The sequence below is a fragment of the Panthera uncia genome, chromosome A2 (assembly GCF_023721935.1).
Source record: "Panthera uncia isolate 11264 chromosome A2, Puncia_PCG_1.0, whole genome shotgun sequence".
NCBI lineage: Eukaryota > Metazoa > Chordata > Mammalia > Carnivora > Felidae > Panthera > Panthera uncia.
The window spans coordinates 75,011,323-75,027,521 of NC_064816.1; positions in this window are offsets into that span (position 1 = coordinate 75,011,323).

Sequence of the window (16,199 nt, forward strand, 5' to 3'; positions counted from 1 at the left end):
CTGCTGTGGTGGGGAGGAAGCTGCGGTCACGGAGACAGGCTAGAGGCAGACTGACACAGGGAAATGAATGCTCATAGCACTTGGCTTCGAAAGTGACGGGCCAAATTTCATGAGTTCTTGCAGTCAGTAGGGCTTAAAGCCTAGAGTTTTAAAGGTCAGAGGCTTGGCTGGGATGGAGCCCAGGCGGAACCCAAGGGCACTGTGCTGCTGTCGCAGAGAAGGCAGGCGAACAGCCCACAGACCTACAGCGTGGAAAACAGATGTGAAGCACACCTGAGGCACACAGCGGGGAGGTGTCTGCTCGTCTCCAAGCATGTCTCCGAGAGACAGGGTTCATGGAGAGACCCTTCTGATGATAAAGGAACGGCCATTTCCCTCTGCCACTCCTCAGCGTAAGCACAGGGCAACCTGAAGGAACAGCGCAGCACCCACACTCCGTACCTACCTTGATCACACCAAGCCCCGACACCCAGTGGAACCACCTTTCTAGCCCTGCTGCCCGAGTCCCAGTGTGGTGGGCTCCTTCCCCAGAGGACTTCCCCAACCTACTGTGCACACTGTCTACCAACTTGGGAATATCGCAGGGTCTCAATTCTGGTGGTGGTGAGGTCTTGTTTTACACGCACCAAAGCTAAAACAGCACATTCAGGCCAGGGATGAAATTTTACCACCCACAACAGGAAAAAAGAGCCTCTGCAGATGACTGCCCTGAAGCATAAAGTAGCCAGGACACGACAGCCGAGCACACGGCAGCACACGTTGGAGACATGCAGAAGTGCCAGGTCCTGGGGAACAGGGACACCACATGGCACAGTACCACAGGACCACTTCTTAATGAAGCCATTACCCTCGAGAACAAGAACAGGAGTTGCAGTTCTTTCCTGACGTATGGAAGCAAGCACAGAGACTAAGACAAAATCAGAAACTTGTGCCAAATGAAAGAACGGGACAAGGCCATAAGCAAAACAGATTAATAAGTAACATGCCTGATTTTTCTTTTCTTTTTTTAATGTTTTTTTTTGAGAGAGCATGAGTGGGGGAGGGGTAGAGAGGGGGGAGACGGATGACCTCAAGCAGGCTCTGAGCTGTCAGCACAGAGCCCGACGCAGGACTCAAACTCACAAACCATGAGATCATGACCTGAGCTGAAGGTGGACGCTTAACTGACTGAGCCACTGGGCACCCCAACAGAGAATTTAAAGTAATGATCATAAAAAAAAAAAAACAAAAAACAAAAAACAAAAAACAACAAAACACAAACCTCACTGGACTTGAGAAAAGAGGGGAAGGCATTAGTGAGACTATTAACACAGAGATAAGGAATAACACAGCAAAGATAAAGGGCTCAATAAATGAACTCAGAAACATGCTTGATGGAATGAGCAGCAGGCTGGAAGAACATAAACAAATTAACAACCAGAAGACAGAGTGATGGAAAGTAATCGAGCTGAACAAAAGAGAAAAAAAGAATTATGCAAAATGAGAATAGATTTAGGGAACTCAGTGTCTCCATCAAATACTCAAATTATCAGAGTCCCTGAAATAGAAGAAAGAGAAAAGGGGGAATAAAATTTATTTGAAGAAATAATAGCTGAAAACTTACTTAACCTAAGGAAGGAAACATATCCAGGTATAGGAGACAAAGAGGACTCCCCCGCCAAACCCCCAAAATCAACAAAAGCAGATCCAAAGACCTATTGTAATTAAATAGGCAAAATATAGTGATAAAGAAAAAAAAATGTAAAAGCAGCAAGACAAAATAAGACAGTGACTTACAAGGGAAACCCTGTAAGGTTATTAAGGGATTTTTCAGCAGAAACTTACCAAGCAAAAATGGAATGGTATGATATATTCTAGTGCTAATTGGGAAAAATCTGCAGCCAAAAATATCAAGCAAGGCTATCTATCGTTCAGAATAGGAGAGAGAGTTTCCCAGACAGCAAAGACTAAAGGAATTCATGACCACTAAACGAGTCCTGCAGGAAATATTAAAGGGGACCCTGAGTGGAAAGGAGAGACTAAAAGTGACAATATAAAAATAGGAAACACAAAAGCAATTAAAATGAATATTTCTCTAAAACGTCAAGGAACTCACAAGATAAAAGTTAATAAAACATGACAACATATACCTAAAATGTGGGGAGGAGTAAAGAATGGGTTCAAACTTAATCTTCAACTTAATATAGACTGCTGTATGCCAGAGGTTACATACAAACCTAATGGTAACCATTAGGTAACCATCAAAAACCACTCAAATATGAAACAAAGAGAAAGGAATCCAAATACATCATTAACGAAAACCACCAAACCATGAAAGACAAAAGATGAGAGAAAATCTTGAGAACCACAAAAAATAAGGTGACAATAAGTACATATCAGTAATTACTTTGAATGTAAATGGACTAAACACTCCAATCAAAAGACACAGGGTGACAGAATGGATTAAAAAAAAAAAAAAAAAAAAAACAAGACCCATCTACATCCTGCCTACAAGAGACTCCTTTTACACCTAAAGACACGTGCAGATTGAAAGTGAGGGACTGGAGCAACATCTACCATGCAAATGAATGTCAAAAGAAAGTTGGAGTAGCAATACTTCTATCAGACAAATTAGACTTAAAAACTGTAACAAGAGACATAGAATGATACTATATAATAAAGGGAACAATCCAACATGAAGATACTATAAATATTAATGCTTCAACATAGGAGCACCCAAATACATAAAACAGGTAACAACAAATATAAAGGAACTAACCAATAATAAATACAACAGTAGTAGAGGACTTTAACAAGCCCACCTACATCAGGGGACAGATCATCTAAACAGACAATCAGCAAGGAAACAATGGCTTTGAATGACACTGGAACAGATGGATTTGACAGATATATTCATAACATTACTCCCCACAACAGCAGAATACACATTCTTTTCAAGTGCACACAGAACATTCTCCAAAATAGATCACACCGGCCACAAAACAAGCCTGAACAAATTAAAGAACGTCAGAGTCTCACCATGCATCTTTTCTGACCACAACATAATGAAACTAGAAGTCGACCACAAGAAAAATAATGGAAAGTGACAAATACACGTATGTTAAATAACATGCTACCAAACAATGACTGGGTCAGCCAGGAAATAAAAAAAGAAATAAAAAAGTACATGGAAACAAATGAAAATGAAAATGCTATGGTCCAAAACCTATGGGATGCAGCAAAAGTGGTTCTAAGAAGGAAGTTTATAGCGATACAGGTCGAACCCAAGAAGCAAGAAAATTCTCAAACAACCTAATTTTACACCTTAAAGGAGCTTGAAAAAGAACACCACATAAAACCCTAAACCAGCAGAAGGAAAGAAATAATAAAGGTTAGAGCAGAAATAAATGATACAGAAAGAAAAAAACAATAGAACAGATCAATGAAACTAGGAGCTGGTTCTTTGAAAAGATCAATGAAACTGATAAACCTCTAGCCAGACGCATCAAGAAAAAAAGAGAAATGACTCAAATAAGACCACATACGAAAGAGGAGAAATGACAACCAACACCACAGATATACAAATAATTATAAGAGTATTATGAAAAAATTTATGCCAACAAATTGGACAACTTAGAAGATAGGGATAATTTCCTAGAAACCTACAAACCACAAAACTGGAACAGGAATAAATAGAAAATTTGCATAGAATGATAACCAGCAAAGAAATTGAATCAGTAATCCAAAAACTCCTAAAACAAAAATCCAGCACTGGATGGTTTTACAGGAGAATTCTACAAAATATTTAAAGAAGAGTAAATATCTATTCTTCTCAAACTACTCCAAAAAAAAAAAAAAAACAAAACAAAAAACAAAAAACAAAAAAAAACAGAAAAGGAAGGAAAACTTCCAAATTCATTCTATGAAGTCCAAATTACCCTGATACCAAAAGCTGATAACAGACACCAAAAAAAGAGAACTACAGGCCAATATCCTTGATAAACATAGATGCAAAAATCCTCAACAAAATACTAGCAAAACTGAATCCAATAATACATTAAAAATATTCACCATGATCAAGTGGGATTTATTCCTGGGTTGCAAATGTGGTTGAATATTCACAAATCAATCAGTGTGATACATCACATCAATAAGAGAAAGGATAAGAACCATATGATCATTTCAACAGATGTCAAAAAGCATTTGACAAAGTACAACATTCATTCATGATAAGAATTTTTTTTTAAAAACCCTCAATAAAGTAGGTTTAGAAGGAATATACTTCAACATAATAAAGTCCTTATATGAAAAACCCACAGTGAGGGGCACCCAGGGTGGCTCAGTCCAACTTTGGCTCAGGTCATGATCTTAGGGTTTGTGAGTTCAAGCCCCATGTCAGGCTCTGTGCTGACAGCTTGGAGCCTGAAGCCTGCTTCAGATGCTGTGTCTCCCTCTCTCTTTCAAAAATAAATAAACATTAAAAAAGAAAATTAAAGAAAAGCCCACAGCGAACATCCTACTCATTGGGGAAAAAGAGAGCTTTTACCCTAAAGTCATAAAACAAAGATGTCCAGTCTCACCACTTTTATTCAACATACTATTGGAAGTCCTAGCCACAGCAATCAAACAACTAAAAGAAATAAAAGGCATCTGGATTGGTAAGGAAGAAGTAAAACTTTAACTATTTGCAGATGACATGATATATAGAAAACCCTAATGACTCCACCAAAGCCTACTACTAGAACTGATAAATTCAGTAAAGTCACAGGATACAAAATTAAATACAAATCTGTTACATCTCTATACACCAATAATGAAGCAAGCAGAAAGAAATTAAGAAGACAATCCCATTTACAATTGTACAAAAAATATTAAGACACCTAGGAATAAAACTAACCAAAGAAGTGAAAGAACTATACTCAGAAAACTACAAAATACTGATGAAAGGAAATTGAAGACAACACAAAGAAATGGGAAGACATTCCATGCTCCTGGACTGGAAGAACAAATATTGTTAAAATGTCTATACTACCCAAAGCAACCTACACATTTAATGCAATACCTATCAAAATACCAGCAACATTTTTCACAGAAGTAGAACAAATAATCCTTAAATTTGGATGAAACTACAAAAGACCCTGAATAGTCAAAGTAATCTTGAAAAAGAAGAGCAAAGCTGGAGGCATCACAATTCTGCACTTCAAGTTATATTACAAAGCTACAGTAAGCAAAACAGTATGGTAGTGGCATAAAAATAGACACATAGATCAATAGAACAGAATGGAAAGCCCAGAATAAATCTACAACTATTTGGTCAATTAATATTTGACAAAGCAGAAAAGAACATCCAATGGGAAAAAGACAGTCTCTTCAACAAATGGCGTTGGGAAAACTGGACAACAACACACAAAAGAATGAACTGGATCACTTACATCATACACAAAACTAAACTCAAAATGGATTAAAAACCTACGTGTGAGATCTGAAACCATAAAAGTCCTAGAAGAGAACATAGGCAGTAACTTCTTTTACATTGGCCCATGCAAATTTTTTCTAGATATGTCTCCTAAGACAGGGAAACAAAAGCAAAAATAAACCATTGGGACTACATCAAAATAAAAACCTTCCACACAGTGAAAGAAACAATCAACTGAAAGGCAAGCTAGAGAACTCAAGAAAGTATTTGTAAACAACATATCTGATAAAAAGGGTAAGTATCCAAAATACATAGAACTTATACAACTCAACACCTACAAATCAAATAATCCAATTAAAAATGGGCAGAAAACGTGGACAGATCTCCAAAGAAGACATACATATGGCGAAAAGACACACGAAAAGATGTTCCCCCATCACTTACCATCAGGGGTATGCAAATCAAAACCACAATGAGATATCACCTCACACCTGTCAGAATGGCTGAAATCAACAACACAAGAAACAACAGGTGTTTGTGAGACTATGGCGATAAAGAAACACTCACGTGCTGCTGGTGAGAATGCAAACTGGTGCAGCTGCTCTGTAAAAACAATATGGATATTCCTCAAAAAGTTAACAACACAACTATCCTACCATCCAGCAATCGCACTGCCAAAGAATACAGGAGCACTAATTCAAAGGGATACATACACCCCCTGCTTATTAAAGCATTATTTATAATAGCCTAGATATGCAAGCAGCCCAAGTGTCCATCTATTGATGAGTAGATTATGTGGTATATACATATATATATATATATGTATACACATATATACATATATATATATACACACACCTATACACATACACACACAATGGAATATTCAGCCATCAATAAATGAATTCTTGCCATTTGTAATAATGAGGATGGAGCTAAATAGTATAAATGCTAAGCAAAATAAGTCAAAGACAAATACCATATGATTTCAGTCATGCGTGGAATTTACAAAACAAAAAAAATGAAAAGGAAAAAGACAAATCAAGAAACAGACATTTAACTATAGAGAACAAACTGATGGTCATCAGAAGGAGGCGGATGGCTTAAATAGGTGATGGGGAAAAAGGAGTGTGTGTGCTTGTTGTAATGAGCACCGGGTGATGTCTGAAACTGGCGAATCACTCTATCATACACCTGAAACTAATGTAACGCTGTATGTTAACTAGAATTTAAAATAAAACTTAAAAAAGCCAGAAATAAGCAAAAATTAAAATAATAGATTTAAAAACTAAGGTATAAAAATGATACATTATTTGTATGCAGTTCACTAGTTATTAATTTTCCTTGGGTCTCAGACATCTGAGAATTGGCTCAAATCTATGAACCCTCTTGGCAGAAAAATTCTTATTTGCAAATAAACAAAAAAAATTGCACAGAACAACTCAGTTTTTCCACCAACTCCACACTGGGAGCTCTAGTTAGTAGCAAAGCAGAGATGAGCATTCAAAGCTATATTTACCAAATGCCCTTACCTCTCTTTGAATTTCTAGTGGTGCTCTTAGGAATTGTAAGATTTTAATTACCTTCAATTGTTTTGGTAACAAGGCAAAGTAAGTAAATATAATTTTAACTCAATTCTCAAATGGTTGTTAAATAGAAAATCAACTGAGTAAATTTAAAGACAAGCAATTCATGGAAAGCAGGGAGCATCCCACTAGAAAGGAGCTCCACTGAGCTGTAGAGAAGCCAACATTTTTTTAAAGGCAGAAAGGTGGCAGAAAAAAAAATTATTAGCAAAGAATTCACTGTTTCATGGCAAGGTCGTCCTCCTAAGGGGAAGAGAAGGGCCTATGAGGCAGAATACCTCAGTAGTGCTGGCCAGGTGATTCCAGATTGGCTAAAAGTTTCATTCCTGGGGTGTTGAAAATGCAATTAGGAAAGCATTAAGTCTTGGTTTGCTGGGTTTAACACAAGTGACTTCATTTTGGGCTGCAGCCTCCAACAAAGTTCTGCAGGGTTCACTGATGCAGATTCCAAAATCGGTGGCTATTTTAAATGCCTTTTGCTTTTGGATTAAGAAGCAGAAGTTTAGAGAGGAAAATTAAGAAATATGACCAGGTGATGTGGGAAGAGTAAGAAGATAACGCAGGAATCTTCTGTGCAAATCAGCAGCACCAAACTTTTGACAAAAGCTTTCTTTGTATTTTTATAACCAGAAGATTTTGTTTCCAGAAACATATGAAGGCTAGGTAATTCTGACCATCCTATCACCAAAAACAACAAAAACTAATGGGTAACTTTTTTTTATTGTTTTATTTTATTTTTTTAATGTTGATTTATTTTTGGGAGGGAGGGAGAGAGACAGAGAGAGACACAGAGCGTGAGCAGGGAGAGAGAGGGAGACACAGAATCCAAAGCAGGCTCCCGGCTCCGAGCTGTCAATAGAGACTGATGGGCTTGAACTCCCGAGCTGTGAGATCATGACCTGAGCCGAAGTTGGACCCTTAACCGAATGAGCCACCCCTTTAATATTGTTTTTATTATTGTTTTAGAATAATCTGACAAGACACTAAGAAATTACCAGATCAAAATCCAGGTGAAAATAGGACCCTGGAGAAAGAACCAACCCCTAAAGGTGATTTTGTCCTGGGGCGTTTGCCAAACCTTGGGACTATGAACTTTACTTTTTAAGGCCTGACAGGACATGGTTAACAGAAATCAAAGACCCTCCTTCTACAAAGCAGGCCCCCAAAGGGCTAGGGTGAGGATGAACCAATAGTAAACCCACCACCACATTAGAACACTGCAAGAAAAGTTGCTTTAGGCAGACAAAGTTGACAAAAAAAAAAAAAAAAAAAAAAAAAAAAAAAAATCCCAAAGAACTTACCAACGTAAGCTAGGCCTTGCACCTTTCTGAAGTCCACACACCCTCATGTTACAGAAATGTCAGGCTATACATTTGGTTTAAACTGGACTGGTAGAGTTCCCTAACTGCACGACGGAATATAAATCCTCTCCGAAAGGACTCTCATCATAAACCCCAAAGGATCCCCAGAATAGTTTTCTAAGGAGAATGAGTGGCTCACAAAGTAACTAATTACACAAGGAAACAAGACATCATGAAGGAGGGTGACTGCAATGGATCTGTAAAAGGTTCAGATATTGGGGGTGCCTGGGTGGCTCAGTCGGTTGAGCATCCGGCTTCGGCTCAGGTCATGATCTCACAGTTTACGAGTTTGAGCCCCGCATCGGGCTCTGTGCTGACAGCTCAGAGCCTGGAATCTGTTTCAGATTCTGTGTCCCCCTCTCTCTCTGCTCCTCCCCTGCTTGTGCTCTGTCTCTCTCTTTCTCTCTCTCTCAAAAATAAACATTAAAAAGAAAAAATTAAAATAAAGGTTCAGATATTGAAATTCTGAGACATTCTAAAATAACTATGCTTAGTGATTTTTAAAAATAAAATAATTTGGAGTTAAGAGGACAGAGAAGTTGGGGGACCCTGGGCTTTCCTCGTCCCTCAAACACAGCTGTATTGAGGTCAGATCACTTGGAATATCCAGGAAATTGATCTGCAGACTGGCAGAAGGATGTCTGCAGTTGGAGGAGGACGGCGTGGCAGGTGTGACATGTATGGAAGTGAACTGGGTGAGAGAAAAATGGCTGTGCTGCGGAGGGGAGGGAACCCTTATAGTGGAGAGACAAAAGGGAGAGAAAGAGAGAAGGGTAAGATTGCATCATCAGTTCGCACAGGAGGAAAACCTCCCTGGACCACAGACTGGGGAGCCAGAAGTACTGAGTGTTACAGGATATTTTTTTTTACAAACAGCATCTGGAGCTCAACTCTAAGGTTTTGGACATGTGTGACTTTCTCTGGAGCCGAGCTGTAACAAGTGCTCCTGGGGAGGAGGAAGCTGGCCCCAGAGGGCACGGCATGGTATAGAATCTCAGGGGCTCATTGGGAGAGAACATCCCCCTTCCTAGAGTACTTCTGGAAGAGGGTATATTGCCTCCCCAAGGACAGAAGACCTTGTGGGTGCCAGCAAAAGGCGACAGAGGTGCACCCAGAGAGAATATAACCTTTGCTGATTTTAGTGGTGCTACACCATAGATTCCACACACTGCACAGGTGTGGGACTGCTTTTCAGGGACAAAGGACTTCTGGCACAGCGTGAAGATGTTCTACCCTGGAGGAGGGGGAGCAGGACCACATAGTGCCAGGTCCTTTAACACTTCAAGTTTTGAATCCCAGCTGTGTGCCAAAGAAAAAATGCAGGAGTGTTGTGGCTCAGGGTGAGCTGACTCCCTCACTATTCTGGGAGGGCTGCCTAAAGACGGGGGCTGTGAGATCCCCTGTCCAGGGTGAGATTGGGATGGCGCCATTTCCCCCCCCCCCCCCAACACCAACACGGTGGGACTTCAGAGAACGACACGGCATCCCCCAGTGGAGGTAAGATCTGTTTACACCAAACCCCATCCACCTGTGCCTGGCAGCTGCTTATTTCCTGGGGCAAGACTTACTCTGAGCCAACACAGTGAGACTCTCCCCCAGAAGACCAGCACAGCCAGCACCCCACATCCATCAATGTACTGAAAATTAAGTGCTTCAAAATTACACCTGAAGTTTTGGTGGAAATACGACCAGACTTACTTTTTTTCCTTTTTTTTTTTTCTTTTGGAATCAGGCTCATAGTTCCTTGTTTGTTTTTTTTCATTTTTTTTGTTTTTGTTTTTTGAATCAGCCTTATATAACTTTTTTGATTCTCCATTTGGGTTTTCGTTTTTTGTTTTTGTTTGTTTGTGTTTTGAGATTAGGGTTTGTTTTCCCTTTTTTTCCAGGGTTATTTTAAATAACAAATCAAAGCACACCTAGTTAAAGGTCCAAAGGCTCCCTACTGCAAGCAAGGCAGAGCTCTGCAGAGGACTGACCAGTGGGAAAGAGCAGCCAGAATGCAACAACAGACTGCACACAGCATACACAGAAACACTTCCTGAAGTGCTAGGCCCTGGACAGTGTATGACCCCTTTTTAATATAGCAGTACTCTCAGGTGCAGGAAACATAACAAGCTTTTAAAACACACAAAAGACAGAAACTTGGACAAAATGACAAGATGGAGGAGTTCTCCCCAAAAGAAAGGTCAAGAAGGAATCACAGCCAGGGACTTGCTTAAAACAGGTATAAACAATATATCTGAACAAGAATTTAGTTAGTCTTATGATTACTAACTGGGCTTGGAAAAAAGCATAGAAGACACCAGAGAAACCCCTGCTGCAGAGATAAAAGACCTAAAAACTAGTCAGGCTGAAATAAAAAATGCTATAACTGAGGTATAAAACCGACTGGATACAGTCACAACAAAGACTGAAGAAGCAGAGGACAGAACAGGTGATAAGATAAAATTATGGAAAATAATAAAGCTGCAAAAAGAGGGGAAGGAAACCATTAGATCATGAGGGGAGACTTAGAGAACTAAGTGATTCCATGAAACAAAACAATATCCATATCATAGGAGTCCCAAAAGAAGAAGAGTAGGGGGGAAAAGGGCAGAAGGTTTATTTCAAATTATAGCTGAGAACTTCCATAATCTGGGAAAGGAAGCAGGCATCCAAGTCCAAGAGGCACAGAGAACTCCCTCAAAATCAACAAAAACATGTCAACACCATGACATACCATAGTCAAACTTGCAAAATACAAAGATAAAGAGAGAATTTGGAAAGCAGCTAGGGACAAAAGGTCCTTAACCCACAAGGGCAGACACATAAGGTTAGCAGCAGACCTGTCCACTGAAACTTGGCAGGCCAGAAGGGAATGGCAGGACATATTCAATGTGCTGAGTGGGAAAATTTGCAGCCAAGAATTCTTTACGCAGCAAGGCTATCATTCAGAATAGGAGATAAAGAGTTCCCCAAACAACTAAAGGAGTTCATGACCACTAAACCAGCCCTGCAAGAAATATTAAGGGTGATTTGGGGGGAAAAAAGACCAAAGTAACAAAGCTTACAAAGAACCAGAGAACATTCCCAGAAACACCAACTCTACAGGTAACATAGTGGCATTACATTCATACCTTTCAATAATGACTCTGAATGTAAATGGACTAAATGCTCCAATAAAGAATAGGGTATCAGAATGAATAAAAAAAATAAGATCCATATATATGCTGCCAACAAGAGACTCATTTTAGACCTGAAGACACCTGCAAATTGAAATTAAGGGGATGGATAACCATCTTTCATGCTAATGGACATCAAAAGAAAGCCGGAGTAGCCATACTTCTATCAGACAAACTAAATTTTAAACCAAAGACTATAACAAGAGATGAAGAAGGGCTTTATATCATAATTCAGGGGTCTATCCATCAAGAAGATCTAACAATTATAAATATTTGGAAGCACCCAATTTGGAAGCACCCAAATACATACTCAAGTAATAACAAACATAAAGAAACTCATTGATAATAATACCATAATAGTAGGGGACTTTAATAACTCACTTACAACAATGGATGGATCATCTAAGCAGAAAAATCAACAAGGAAACAATTGCTTTGAATGACACACTGGAATGATGGACTGAACAGATATATTCAGAATATTTCATCCTAAAGCAGTAGAATGTACATTCTTCTCAAGTGCACATGGAACATTCTCCAGAATAGATTACATACTCAGTCACAAATCAGCCCTCAACAGGTACAAAAAGGTTGAGATCATACCATGCATTTTTCCAGTCACAATGATATGAAACTTGAGTTTGGCCACAAGAAAAAATTTGGACAGCCCTCAAATACATGGAGTTTAAAGAATATCCTACTAAAGAATCAATGGATTAACCAGAAAATTAAAGAAGAAATAAAAAAAATACATGGAAGCAAGTGAAAATGAAAATCTGACAGTCCAAACCCTTTGGGATGCAGCAAAGGGAGTCCTAAAAGGAAAGTGTATTATAATTCAGGCCTATCTCACAAAGCAAGAAAGGTCCCAAATACACATTCCAATCTTACACCTAAAGGAGCTAGAAAAGGAACAGCAAATAAAGCCTAGAGGCAGCAGAAGAAGGGAAATAATAAAGATTAGAACAGAAATAAATGATATGGAAGCAAACAAGTAAACAAAAACAAAACTAAGAGCTTGTTCTTTGATTTTTTTAAATGTTTATTCATTTTTGAGAGAGCGAGAGCAAGTGCGGGGGAGGGGCAGAGAAAGAGAGAGACACAGAATCCGAAGCAGGATCCAGGCTCTGAGCTGTCAGCACACAGCCCGACACGGGGCTCAAACCCACAAACTGTGAGATCATTACTTGAGTCGAAGTCAGACGCTTAACTGATGGAACCACCCAGGCACCCTTAAGAGCTGGTTCTTTGAAAGAATAAACAAAATTGACAAACCCCTAGCCAAATTTCTCAAAAAGAAAACAGAAAGGACCCAAATAGATCAAATCATGAATGAAAGAGGAGAGATCACAACCAACACCACAAAAATATCAACAATTGTAAGAGAATACAATGAAAAATTATATGCCAACAAATTGGACAATCTGGAAGAAATGTACAAATTCCTAGAAACTCACAAACTACCAAAACTGAAACAGGAAGAAATAGAAAATTTTAACAGACCCATTACCCACAAAGAAATTGAATTGGTTATCAAAACTCTACCAACAGAGGCACCTGGGTGGCTCAGTTGGTTAAGTGTTCAACTTCATCTCAGTTCATGAGCTCACGGTTCATGAGTTTGAGCCCCACATTGGGCTCTATGCTGACAGTTCAGAGTTTGGAGCCTGCTTCAGATTCTGTGTCTCCCTCTCTCTCTGCCCCTCCCCCACTTGCACGTGTGTGCACGTTCTCTCGTTCTCTCTCTCTCTCTCTCTCTCTCTCTCTCTCTCAAAAATAAACATAAAAAAAAAAATCTACCAACAAACAAGAGTCCTGGGCCAGATGGCTTCCCAGGGAAATTCTACCAGACATTTAAAAGACATGTTCCAAAAAATAGAAATGGAAGAAAAACTTACAAACTCATTCTATGAAACCAGCATTACCTTGATTCCAAAACCAAAGACACCACTTAAAAGGAGAATTACAGGCCAATATCCCTGATGACCATGGATGCAAAAATTATCAACAATATACCAGCAAATCAAATTCAGTTATGAATTGAATATGAATCAAATTCCTTAAAAGAATTATTCACCATGATTAAGTGGAAATGTGATACACCACATTAATCAAAGAAAGGTTAAGAACCATATGATCCTCTCAATAGATGCAGAAAAAGCATTTGACAAAATACAGCATCCTTTCTTGATAAAAACCCTCAAGAAAGTAGGGATAGAAGAAACATGCCCAATATCATAAAGGCCATATATGAAGGCCCCATAGCTAATATCATTCTCAATGGGGAAAAAGTCAGAGCTTTCCCCCCAAGGTCAAGAACATGACAGGGATGTCCACTCTCACCACTGTTGTTCAACATAGTACTTGAAGTCTTAGTTTCAGCAATCAGACAACAAAAAGAAATAAAAGGCACACAAACTGGAAAGGAGGAAGTAAAACTTTCACTCTTTGCAGATGACAGGATACTCTACATGGAAAACCCAAAAGACTCCACCAAAAGTCTGCATGAATTCAGCAAAGTCACAGGATATAAAATCAATGTACAGAAATCTGTGGCATTTCCATACACCAATAATAAAGCAGCAAAAACAGAAATCAAGGAATCAATCCCATTTACAATTACATCCAAAACCATAAGATACCTAGAAAAAACCTAACCAAAGAGGTAAAAGAGTTGTATGCTGACAACTATAAAAAACCTATGGAAAAAATGGAAAAAAAAACACAAAGAAATGGAAAAACATTCCAGTTCATGGATTGGAAGAACAAATATTGTTAAAATGTCTATACTACCCAAAGCAATCTTCACATTCAATGTAATCCCTACCAAAATAACACTAACATTCTTCACAGAGACCTAGAACAAACAATTCTAAAATTTGTATGGAACTAGAAAAGACCCCAAATAGCCAAACAAAGTAATGCTGAAAAAGAAAACTAAAGCAGGAGGCATCACAATTCCGGACTTCAAGCTGTATTAAAAAGCTGTAGTCATCAAGAAAGTATGGTATTGGCACAAAAACAGACATGTAGATCAATGGAATATAATAGAGAACCCAGGAATGGACCTAAAAATGTATGGCCAACTAATCTTTGACAGAGCAGGAAAGACTATCCAAAGGAAAAAAGATAGTCTCTTCAGCAAGTGGTGCTGGGAAAACTGGACAGCGACATGCAGAAGAATGAACCTGGACCACTTTCTTACACTACACACAAAAATAAATGCAAAATGGATGAAAGACCTAAACATAAGGTAGGACACCATCAAAATCCTAGAGGAAAACACAGGCAGTAACTTCTTTGACCTTAGCCACAGCAACTTCTTACTGGACATGTCTCTGGAGGCAAGGGAAAGAAAGCAAAAATAAACTATTGGGATCTCATCAAGATTAAAAGCTTCTGCATAGTGAAGTCAACAACGGACTGGGAGAAGAGATTTGCAAACAACATACAGGATAAAGCATTAGTATTTAAAATCTATAAAGAGCTTACCAAATTCAACACTCAAAAACAAATAATCCAGTGAAGAAATGGGCAGAAGACACGAATAGACACTTTTCCAAAGAAGACATCCAGATGGTTAACAGACACATGAAAAGATGCTTAACATCACTCATCATCAGGGAAATACAAATCAAAACCACAGTGAGATACCACCTCACACCTGTCAGAATGGCTAAAATTAACAATTCAGGAAACAACAGATGTTGGCGACAGGAACACTTCTGCACTACTGGTGGGAATGCAAACTGGTGCAGCCACTCTGGCAAACAGTATGGAGGTTCCTCAAAAAAGTAAAAATAAAACTACCCTACAACCTAACAATTGCACTACTAGGTATTTATCCAAAGGATACAAAAATGCTTATTCAAAGGGGCACATGTACCACAATGTTTATAGCAGCACTATCAACAATAGCCAAAATATGGAAAGAGCCCAAATGTCCATTCACTGATGAATGGATAAAGATGTGGTATTTATACACACACACACACACACACACACACACACACACGCACACACACACACACATGCACGCACACAATGGAATATTACTCGGCATCAAAAAGAATGAAATTTCACCATTTGCAACAACACAGAGCTAGGGTGTATGATGCTAAGCGAAATAAGTCAGAGAAAGACAAATATCATGAGTTCACTCATATGTGGAATTTAAGAAACAAATGAATATAGGGGAAGATAAAGAAAATTAAGTTAAAAACAGAGGGAAACAAACCATACGAGACTGTTAAGTACAGAGAACACACTGAGGGTTGCTAGAGGGGGGTGAGGTGAGAAGATGGGCTAAATGAGTGATGGGCATTAAGTAGGGCACTTGGTGGGATGAACACTGAGTGTTACATGTAAGTGATGAATCACGGGGTTCTATTCCTGAAGCCAATACTATACGGTATGTTACCTAACTTGATTTAAATAAGTAAGTTTGTTAAATAAATAAATAATGTAGTAAATAAGTAAGTAAAATAACTTGAAAATACCCGCAAGGAATGGAAAATTTTTAAATGACTCAACAAAATGCTAATGTTAATAGAACTTGTGGAAATAAACAATACAGAAACAAATTAATCAGATTTGACAGTTGCAGAGGGAACAGAAGGGCAGACAGCTCAGAAGGCATTTTTCACAATATAGCACAAAACAAATGGACAAAATCAAAAAGACGTCAAGCAACATG